Below are 10,655 nucleotides of genomic sequence, written 5' to 3'. Positions count from 1 at the left end.
GACAGTAAACTGAGAGCTTCAGGAGGGTGCCAGAAAACTGTAATCTCATAAAAAAAAAAAAAAGAAAGTCCATCGGACATGGGATGGGAGAAAGAAATGAACAATATGAAAAAGAAGTAAATTGAATTGTTCTGAGAGCAAGTATTGATTGCTTGAATTGTGCATTAGATGAATTGTTAGAATTGAATGAAAATGGTCTCATTGGTACAGTTTTGGAACGGTTTCTTTTAATAATTTTACTGAAATTGCCTCCTAGGGAATATTTACCATCGTGCTATTGCAGGGGAAGTGGTGATTCTGATTCTCTGCTCAGGTGTTCTTCCCATTCGCTTAGCCCCAGGGCATTTTTGGTCAACGAGGGTCTGAGGGTGCAATGTCTCGGCTCTGTCCTTGCTATGGACGGATCCCTCACGTGCACAGGTCCTTACCGCTGTGTGGAGTGGATTATGGACCACACAGCAGTAACCTGCTGCACAGGTTTGTGCCCTGGTGTGCCCCAGGCTGAGCCACCTCGGTGTGTGGTGTTTCCAGGTGCACACTGTACCATTCCTGCCCCAGAGAATCTCCTGACGATTCATTTCTCAGGGCCACCCCTGTTATTAGGAGATACATGGCTATTATACCACTTCCCTTAACCATTTCAGAAGGAGCAGCTGTCCTGGAAGAGAAAATTTGTCTGTAGAGGTCAATTGGGAGTCACTAATTGTAAATACACGTTAGGGTTGTTATTTCTCATGCCCTGTCTATTTAATTAATAATGCTGTGTATTTTCAAAGGTGAAGTTCCTCCCCTCCTACAAATACTGTACTCTGTTTATGCACAGGAAGAGAATCTAAATGAATTTTTCTAAAAATATTTGGAGATATAGTTTGAAATGCTAGTCATTGTTAAATTACCAAAATACTTTAAGAATGAACTTCTGAAATTTTTATATGGTAAGAGAAAGAAACTTTTTAAAAAAAAAAAGCTTAAAAAATTTTCTGAGTAGTTGATTCTATATGGGTAAAAATGAGATTGATTCAGCATAATGGTATTAAAATAACATTTTCCACTTCAACAGTAAGTAATCATTGTTAAAAATTTATTTCCATAGTGATATATACTAGCAGAGAATTTTCAGTGATTCTACTTTTTCTAAACAAAGATAAATTTAAAGTAATATACTTTTGTAAATCTTAATCTGCATAATGGTGTTCTTCTTCATAATGGTGTCAAAAATGCCTTACACTTAATTTAAGCTAAAAGAAGTACAAGAAATTAGAACAAGAGGGAAGGAAATATGGATCAATAACCCTTAATATGTAGTCAAGACCATGACTGAAATTTTTGAAAATCTGATGTCATTTTACACAACTGACATGTCACTAGAATCAGCATCAAATATTGTTGAAATGTTGACATTAAAAGAACTATAACTACCAGGCTATAATTACAAATGTCAGGGTATACCAATCATATTTCCCTTATTTAAAAAAAATTAGCATTTATAAACATAACATCAAGATTTTCCATTTTGGTCTTCCTTTCAAGTTCTTCCATTTGCATGGGATTGAGAATGTTTTTTCAACCATATACACTCGCAGTTTGACGCAAGGTGAACTTCTAACTCTTGGCTAATCCTAAGCACTGGTACTGTGCTATTTGCGTAGTGTTTCTGAAAGTGCCATCCTGTCAATCCTTTTTCTTTGTGGATTTGCCTAGTTACACAGAATAGCTAACTACTTTTAAAAAGGTGTCTCCTGTTTGTTGTGGCTACTTTTCATGTGAAATATGCAGGGTCACATTACAGTCTTCTAAGTGCAGTCAGCTAAACTTCAACAGAAGCAACAGTGGAACTCCGAGGTGCTCCTGTGGAGTGGGAGGCAGTCGCCCTGCTTGGTCCCAATAATGCGCTCGGCACTTAGTGCTCATAATAAACAGCTCTCTTCCTGTGCTCTCGGGGAATCTGATCTTTCACTGAGGTGAGTTCTGCCCCAAGGGTCTGGAGGGGATGGAAAGAATTTAGAAACCTTGAAGGTGGCTTCCGTGAACACCTGGTCAGTTATTTGAGACAATAAGCAGGAAGCAAGGCAAGTTTTAAAATGCTTATTTTCAGACTTGTCGTGCTGCTTCCTGACCCAGGATGAATCTCTGGAAGGTGATCGTGCAGAGCCTGAAGTGATTCTCTAGTTCCACACTAGAAGGAATGGGATTAGTTACCATCCTAAGACCTAAAACCTGGAAATCTACCGGGCCATTATGACTGGAAAGCAAAGCACATGGCATGTTTGGAAGAATTTTCAGACTTTACTCTTTGATCCTAGCTTTTAGATTTTAGTCATGTATGTGATTTTCAGTGTTAATTCGTACATATATTTCTGGTGTTACAGTTTATGTTCATTGACAAATGCTTCTCCCACTGTTTTCAGAGAAACACTAATGATCACAATGGTACAAATAATGGCTATAAAATGCACTATTAGGTGACATTTGTGACTTTCTACCAAATCATACTGATTTTATGATCATGATGATGGTTTCCCTGATTCAAAATTTTAAGCTAGCACGAGTTAAACAACTAGTTACCAAGAGTCACCCAATTTTCCAGTGACAAAACTAGAGGTCAAAGCAGGCGTGAGCTCTTCCTGAGTTACCAGATGCACGGGGAGAGCCAACCCGTAACTGTGCTTGTCACTGTGGAAGCCAGGACTGAAAGTGGGTCTGACGGGAGAAGCCCCTCTACCACATGTTCTCTTCTATGTGACAAAGTTAACTTCTGAAGGAAACAAAACTCACTTCTGAAGAATGCTTTGCATTTACAGATACTTGCAAATCTTATGCCCTTCCCATTAAGAAGTGGTGAGTGGCTCTTAGTTCATTTCCAATACTTAGGAGACTGAATGCAAGGGGGCCCTTACCCACAGGAATAAGTCACCTTCTTCCAGACTGACAGATCTCTCACACCACACAACACACCCAGGTTCGTACCCCGTTAACCGCCCACTGACTTACATAAGCTCTGATGTATCTTGATGTGGTAGACATGGAAAGGTCCCCAGTGGGGACAGAGTTGGCTGGGAAGGAAATGCACTTTAGGGTCTTTAGCAATCCTTCCTCCACCCTATCGCAGAAATTTGGAAAAAGATCCTCCCTTACAAAGAAAACCTGTGATGAAAGGGAAATTGAAATATATTCTTTTTAAGTTTTAAATGATATTGGAACCTAGAAAATAATAATCTTTCAATGATCCTGTTACAGAATCTTAAAATATGAGCTGTATGTCCCTGTAAAAGTCAAAGCCAGTCCTCTCACATTTCAGATCAAGTACTTGTTGCCATGTTGAGATCTCTGTGTGGAAGGTGATTGGATCTGGGGTGCTGTACGCATCAGGGGGTGGGTTCACTGATGAGCTCCCTGATGAGAACGTGCTGTGCTGGGGGGCCGGGTCAGAACTGGGGGCCATCGAGTCGGACTGGGGAGGGTGCCTGCTGCCTGGCTCTCTGGCCCCATCCTGCTCTGCTTCCTGGCTGGAAAGGGGTGAGCATCTCTCCTGCCATGCCTTACGGCATGCCATGGTAGAGTCCTCTGAAAATCATGTTCTGAAGTTAACCATTCCTCCTTTCAATTTTGGATATGTTTTGTATTTTGTTCTAACGATGGGCAAGTGATTAATACATTTATTTAAAACACAGTTCAACCTCCCAAATACCTTTGCTTGTATTCAGTCAGAAAATATACATACAATGTTGCTCTCATAATTTCTGTTTTGTCCTGCCTTTGTTGTAAAGAAAGATCCTACCCATGCTCCTTCTGCAGGAACATAGGAAAGTGGCCACCAAGGTCATCTTCTTTCCTTGTGTGCCCTGACTTTGCTGTGTGTCTGCATCTCTTCCCACCATGTAGCTCCTCAAGCAAGATTGAGTCTATTCCAGACCTGGACTCTTGGCTGATCCACATGACTTGCTCTGAGCAAGTTAGGAGGTCTGATGCTAGCAGAGACTTGAAAACCCTGGGCACTGGGTCTTGCTGTCTTGTGAGTCTTTGGAGCCCTGACTCTATTACATCCTGCTCCAAGCCTGGAGACCAAGAAGCCTTCTGGAATGAAGACTCCACAGCCCAATCCCCTGTGGGAGCCAGCATGTGGGAGAGATCAGTCTAGACTGCCATGCCTTGATCAAACCTGCCTCAACGGAGCAACCCTGTGTATGATCCAAAGATGGCAGAAGTGAAAGTGTGCACAGCTTCAAGGGCCAAAGTTTCAGGGGTAGTTTGTTACACAGCAACAAACAGTTGATACATTTTCTACGCTGCCTTTGTTGCTGTTGTGAATGGAAATCTTTCGGAAAACACGGCTAGCATTTCCCAGCGTAAACAGAGCATCGAGGAATGTGGAAACATAAGCACTCACACTATGCGGCAACAGTAGGAAGATGGGCTGGTTGTGTTAAGAAACAGAATGAACGCCACGTTCAGCTCACACAGCCCGACGCCCTGTGTGAGGAAGACGCAAAGCAAGGCGGTGTTTATGCTGAATTCTTCATGGCAAAGTTAACTTTGTGATTTGTTTATACTTTTCCCCATTTCCTTGGTTCCGCCACACTGTCTGGGTTTTAACAGGCTTCAGTTTTCCCTCGTTTGCTGAGACAACGTCTGAGTTAAGGATTAACATTTGTACAGTGAAACGTAAATGCTTGTGGGATGTATATAATATTTTAGGGAAAGCTTATGCAGCTTTACCCCTTTCACAGAGTTTTGGTTTCACGAGGAGCCTTCTGATATTTCCTTACAAGTCCACTTTGATACATGCTGCAGAGGCAGAAAGAAAAGTAGAACATTTTTTATTCTGGGGCTCATAGTTATAGTAGGTAGTTGGTTTAGACAGTGAGTTATAGAGAATAACTCTCAAACTGTACTTCGCTTTTTCTATTTTCTATTATGTCATATTTCAACTACCTGTCTTAATAGATTAATCTGAATTTCTTAAGTTACATTGAAGTAAATGTATAATATGATCAGATTGAGTAAGAGTAATACTTCTTAGTACAATAAAATGTCCACGTTATAATACATTTCTATAGTTTGTATGGAGTGTGTTTTTGAAATCATTTGGTTTCCCTATTTTTGCCTTTCTTTGAGACTCTTGAAATCAGCTGCCCGTGTCCCACAACATCCAATTGTCTAAATTATCTAAATATCCTAGAGCTGGAAGAAAATTGAAAGAACTCTGGAGTTTGTAATGTATATTCTACACTTGTTCAGAGTAAAATATGCCTTTGTAAATGTCCTGTGTTGTGGCTTCTATCTACATGTCTCTGCAAAGCCTCATCCACTCATAGGCAGGGCTTCTGGGGACAACTGGTTGCGTGATACTGGATCATGCCTGTGTATACTGGATCATGCCTGTGTATACTGGATCATGGTGTGTAGTACTGGATCATGGTGTGTAGTACTGGGTCAGCCCATCAGTTAGTTTAGCCTGGCTCTGGCTGTGGATGATAGATTTACTAAAGAGGGAAGAACCACTCTGGAGGTGGAAGCACCAACAATAGGCTTGTAGCCTGGGTGGAATAAAAAGAGAAAGAAGAAGAAAAGCTACGGCTTCCTGCATGCCCTGCCCTGCCTGTTTCTCCTCGACAGTGCCACCCCCCCTTGGAGCTGGCCAACTGTGGACTGACTGAAACCCCTGCAAACCAGGAGTCAGAATAAACTTCCCTCCCTTAACTCGTGGGTACTGGGTATTTTCTCCCAGTGATGAAAAAGTAAGTACGATATACATTTAATATTGATACAATGCTTTTATTTATTTGTAGAATTCAACATATGATGCTACTCTCAATCCATTTTATGGCGAATTTAGGACTGGAAGGTGTAGGTTAAACTTCAAATGTTTAAAAAAGCACTTGGAAAGAATTGAGATGATGACTTTTGATTACATCAAGGATATATTCCTTAGGTAAAGTGTGCAAAATAAGGTAAAGTTGGACATGTCTAACTGTATAATGCTTTTTAGAAATCCAAGTTAAATTATTCCGTATATAGTGGCACACACAAAAAGCAAGCTACAATCACAGAAAGTTATCTGTCATACATACAACTTGCAAAGCATTACCATCAGAATGTATAGACATCTCTTTAAAATAAGCAAAGATCCGTAAACAAACACTACAGATAAATGAGTGCACAGGAGTGGCCAACCCATCCATGAAACGATACCTGCGAGCAGAATGCTTCAACCATTTCACAGCAGACGGAAGCCCTGTCTTTCCACCCTCTGGAGCCTTGCAAAACTCCTGATGGAGAAGCTCCCTGTGGGATTCTGAAGTGTGCTGTGGTTGGGAAACATTTTCCTCCATTTGTACAAATCCTTGTCCAGAGGGATCAACCCTCACATCCTAAAGTTGTAACTTCCAAACAGTCCACTGTGCACCTCCTCCTGATTGCCTCTGCGGGGTGGGTGCAGAGATGCACACCAGTGAGTGCAGAGCACCGGTCTTAAAAGCCAGGGGCTATGCACTACGCTGGACAGTACAGGCCAAGGCCGCGGGCCAGAGATGCCCCCAACCCTCCGGAGGTGCAGAAGAGGTGACGGCAAAGCCCTGTCCAGGTAGTCTCTTCTGCCCCCTCGTACTGCAGCTGTGTGCCCACTCGGAGAGCTGCACCGCTCTCTCCCTCCCCATCGCTGCTAATTGACAAGGGCAAGCGAGCACTGCTGCTTCTGGGGAAGAGCAGGGAAGGGCTCAGGGGCAGGGCCTGGGGGATGCAGCTCTTCTGAGGATCCCAAACAGCTGATTAGTTGCTCTCGCACAGGCCGGGGAGCGCGTGTTCTCGCAGCAGTGACCTCTGCGTCACCTGCAGGGAACAACAAAGAACTTGTACAGTGCCCCACACGATGACGTGTCAGCTAATCTCTCTCCTCTGTAAAAAGTGCTAAGTATGAACAATTAAAAGGTAAAAAGCATGTAGACAAATGGGCAAGGCATGGGTAGAATTTACAGAAAATGTATGCCTACAAAACATGAAAATACGGACTATTCAGTTTCTAGCGGCATGCGAACTCAGACTACTCTGAGATCACCATTTCTTGCTTGTCACACCCTGGAAACCTCGCGGGGCTGACGATATTCTCTCGCTGAGGAGTAGAGAGGATGCCGGAGCCCTCATGGACCGCACAAAGGCCAACAGCTACCGGGAGAAATTTGGTAACAGATTGTGAGGCTGACTGCTTTGTGGGTGACGATTTTCATGTCCCTGCCTTGGGGTTCTTTTTCCCTTTTGCAATGATTTAGTGATCAGCTGGGTGATAATTTATGACCAAGCAAAGACCCTCTTCCTAGCAACCTTTAATCCGATGATTCAGCATCTGGCCATGGTCATTGGCTAAATCAGTTCTCATCTTGGGAGCTACAAATTGGTCAGATGCTTAATTTTATACAATGGCAGCATTTCTTCTGTAGCTACTATTTGGCATTCTTCTCTAAAAAGAGGCTCTTCATATTATTTTTTTATGATTTTAAACTCATTTAATTTCAGGGATTATAGTCTAAATCTATCATTATTCCATTAGATTCTCAAATTAGCGCAACTAGTGGGATTGCGTTAGGTAGGTGCTCCCTCCCCTTTATTTCCATGATGGTTTTCAAGTTTCAGTGCTTTTTTTCTCTGACATAAAACATATTTTAATCAGTAATTGTTTTTGGAAAACAATATCTGAGCACTGGGAATTACAAAGGAAGGGAAATGTCTTTTGATATTTTAATCAAGAGTTCAAGTTAGTATTTATAGTAAACTTTTAAACTCAATGTAGGTTTTCTTTTTTACTTTACATTAATACTTCTTTCTTCTGTCAGTGAAAAACTTTTCTTTTAACAAATATCGATATACTTGTTTATTTTACTATATACTTAAAATGAAATCAGAAAAATTCTGCTGCTACTGCAATGGCAAACAGAAACACTGAAACAACACCCAGGATTTGGAGGCAGATTTGCTTACGTCAGTAGGCACTGATCAGGATCATTCCCAGAACATCAGGCCTGATCCCTGGTGGTCTAGGGTTTTTATATGGTGCACAAGCAGGAGGTGCAAAGGCAAGACAGAACAGCCTGGCAGTTCTTCTGATTAGCTAGCAGGGTGAGATCATCGGTTATAGGGCTAGATTAATGACAGTTACAAATACAATCAAGTATCTTGCATGTTTGGTTATACTCTCATGGTTACAGGGGTCAAGAAAGTAATTAGAAAGCCATGAAGCAGTTACAGAGCTAGACATTTTCAAAGGAACAAAGTTTTAAAAAGAACAATTTCTCTTGTACAGTTTTTCCCTTTTACTATTACTACTAATTAATAACTTTACCCAGTAAGGGTCTTCAAATGTTTTTATTTTTATTTAGATTTTTAAAACTATATTAAAATTTTTACTTAAGAATATCTTGTTCCCATAATAACTGGCTTTACTCTCGCCATCCCATCCACTAAAAATAATCATTTCTATTAGTTTCTTGTTCATTTTTCCCCTGGTTCTTTTTTGGGGAAAAAATATATACCCTTTTTACACAAATGACAAATTATAGTCTACTAAATGCACTTTTTGATCTTGCTTCACTCTTTAAAATATATTCTAGAAATTATTTTCATGTTAAAGTATGTTCTATAAATTATTCTGTCTAATGTCTAGGTTTTATTTTGTATTTACACTAGGCTTTTATTTAGCCAGTTTCTTATAGATGGACTTTTAGGTTTTCCAATTTTGCATTACAAAATAATATCACAACTTTTACATGTGTAGTTTGTAATGGGGAAGGCTTGTCTTCAGGGAAGTCTTAAAAACTGGATTGTTGTAAGTAGAAGGGTAAGCAGCTAAGCAGCCAGAAATCATAATGGAGGTGTGATCAAAATATAGAGTGAATATTTAAATGAAACATTTACTACAGTAAAAGATGCAATGGCAGTAATCCTTCTCCAAATATTTCTACACTTATCCCACCATTCTTGCCACTTTCTGAAGCAGTTCTGGAAGTCCTCTCTCATGAGTGTCTTTATGAGATGTGATGATAAAAAATACAGGGACTACTGCTGCTGAGTGTCTTCCAGTAGGAAAATGGGCTCTTAAAAACAGGACGCTGTGTCCTTGTCCACTTTAGTCATCAGATCTGGCACCATGAGACTTTGCTCTTCCTCAAAGTCAAAAGGAGCATGAAAGGTAAACCTTTTCAATCAGCTCAGGACATCAGGCAGGCACAACCAGGCCACTGAAGACACACACGGAAGTGGACTTTCAGAACTGCCTCAGAAAGTGCGAAGAGCAATGGGATGAATGCGTTCCCAAGGAGCTGGAGTAATCTGAGCAAGATTAATGAGGACGTGATTTTTCCTGTAATAATATTTTTAAGGACTTAATAATCTGCCGTATTTATAACTCATACCTCTTATGTACTTTCAGAATATGATATCCATGTGACATGTTTGCTAAAGGTATTTTACCCGAATTAAAAAAAAAAAGACAGACAAAAGCCAACCTAAAAAGTGAAGTGTTCTACAGGAAACATGGCCTGGAAATGTCAAAACAAAGTCTGAACAAACAACAAAATGCAATGAAAAATACGACAAAGTAACACTAAAGGGGTGTGTGGAAGGGACTGAAATAGACAAAATAGAACAACTAAGTACATGGAGAAACCAGATTGAATTGCATGTAAAACTGTCACAAAAAGCCTTCTGGGACAACTGGAGGCAATAATGTTAGAATGCACACTCAATGCTATTATGAGATTATGGCTAATATTTTAGGTCTGGGGTACAGTATTGTGGGTATGCAGTACAGTGCCTTTATTTTTGTAAGTGTACAGTGACCTACTAATGACGTTTCATGATGCCTAGAATCTCCTTGTAAAGCAGGTATTCATGTAGAAAGAGTGAAGAGCCATGATCTAGGATGAATCATATGACCACTTGAATCCAGGTGAGTGCTTTACAGCCATTCACCATGTGCTGTCAGTTCTCCACAAACAGTGTATCCCTAAAACACAAAGTTGGGAGGAGGAACTCTTCCTGTCATTTATATCATTTGCTCCTCATATTTTCCAAGTAATAGTTCTGCTCTCCCCAAAGTGCAGCAAGACTCTCCCATTGAGAAATCAGTTCACAGCCACAGGAGCAGCATGTCCTGAAGAACGGTCGTGCTGTGTACCTGCCACTCACTAAAGTGAGTGAAGAGAAAATGTCTCTGTGCGGAAGAGAACAGTGACCCCATGAGCACCACTCACATTCACGCTCGGCAGCTGATTGCAGGTCAGGTGACTTAAGGATTACCGTTGCCACTGTTTTTGCTAATTTACATGATTTTCCCACAGAAAACAGATTCTTTGGCACTACTGGGATTTAAACCTTCCAGTTTCATGACAACTCAGTTTTCTAAAATCCTTAATTGACTCCTATATCTAAACAAACTCAATTACATGGGTTGTGGGGTGTCTTCAAAAGTTAAATATGTATTTATTGAAATAGTCATCAATCTTGTAATTTCTCATGTAATGTCAGCCTTCCCCTTTAGATTAGGAGTATATGACCTTAAAGTTCAACCATTGCTTAGTACATGTGTGCTGAATAAATCCGAAATTTGAGGATCAACTGTAATAAGTGATAGACAAATCTCTGAGTATAAATGAGATCTCCAAAAT

At 40.6% G+C, this 10,655-nt stretch overlaps 1 long non-coding RNA gene across 3 annotated transcripts in view; it reads left to right on the top strand.

Moving 5' to 3' along the window:
• Positions 1 to 1,779: 1,779 nt before the first annotated feature.
• The window catches only part of LOC106147799, a 28,914-nt gene continuing 20,038 nt past the window's right edge, over positions 1,780 to 10,655 (top strand). For all 3 annotated transcript variants that reach the window (XR_001232766.1, XR_001232767.1, XR_001232765.1), the window contains exon 1: positions 1,780 to 1,961. This is a non-coding gene — a long non-coding RNA (uncharacterized LOC106147799). The remainder of the gene's footprint in view (positions 1,962 to 10,655) is intronic.

The sequence above is a fragment of the Chinchilla lanigera genome, unplaced genomic scaffold (assembly GCF_000276665.1).
Source record: "Chinchilla lanigera isolate Chin_1 unplaced genomic scaffold, ChiLan1.0 scaffold00009, whole genome shotgun sequence".
NCBI classification, from domain to species: Eukaryota; Metazoa; Chordata; class Mammalia; order Rodentia; family Chinchillidae; genus Chinchilla; species Chinchilla lanigera.
The sequence above is the reverse complement of the archived record's forward strand: the minus strand, read 5'-3'. Positions and strand labels throughout refer to the sequence as shown.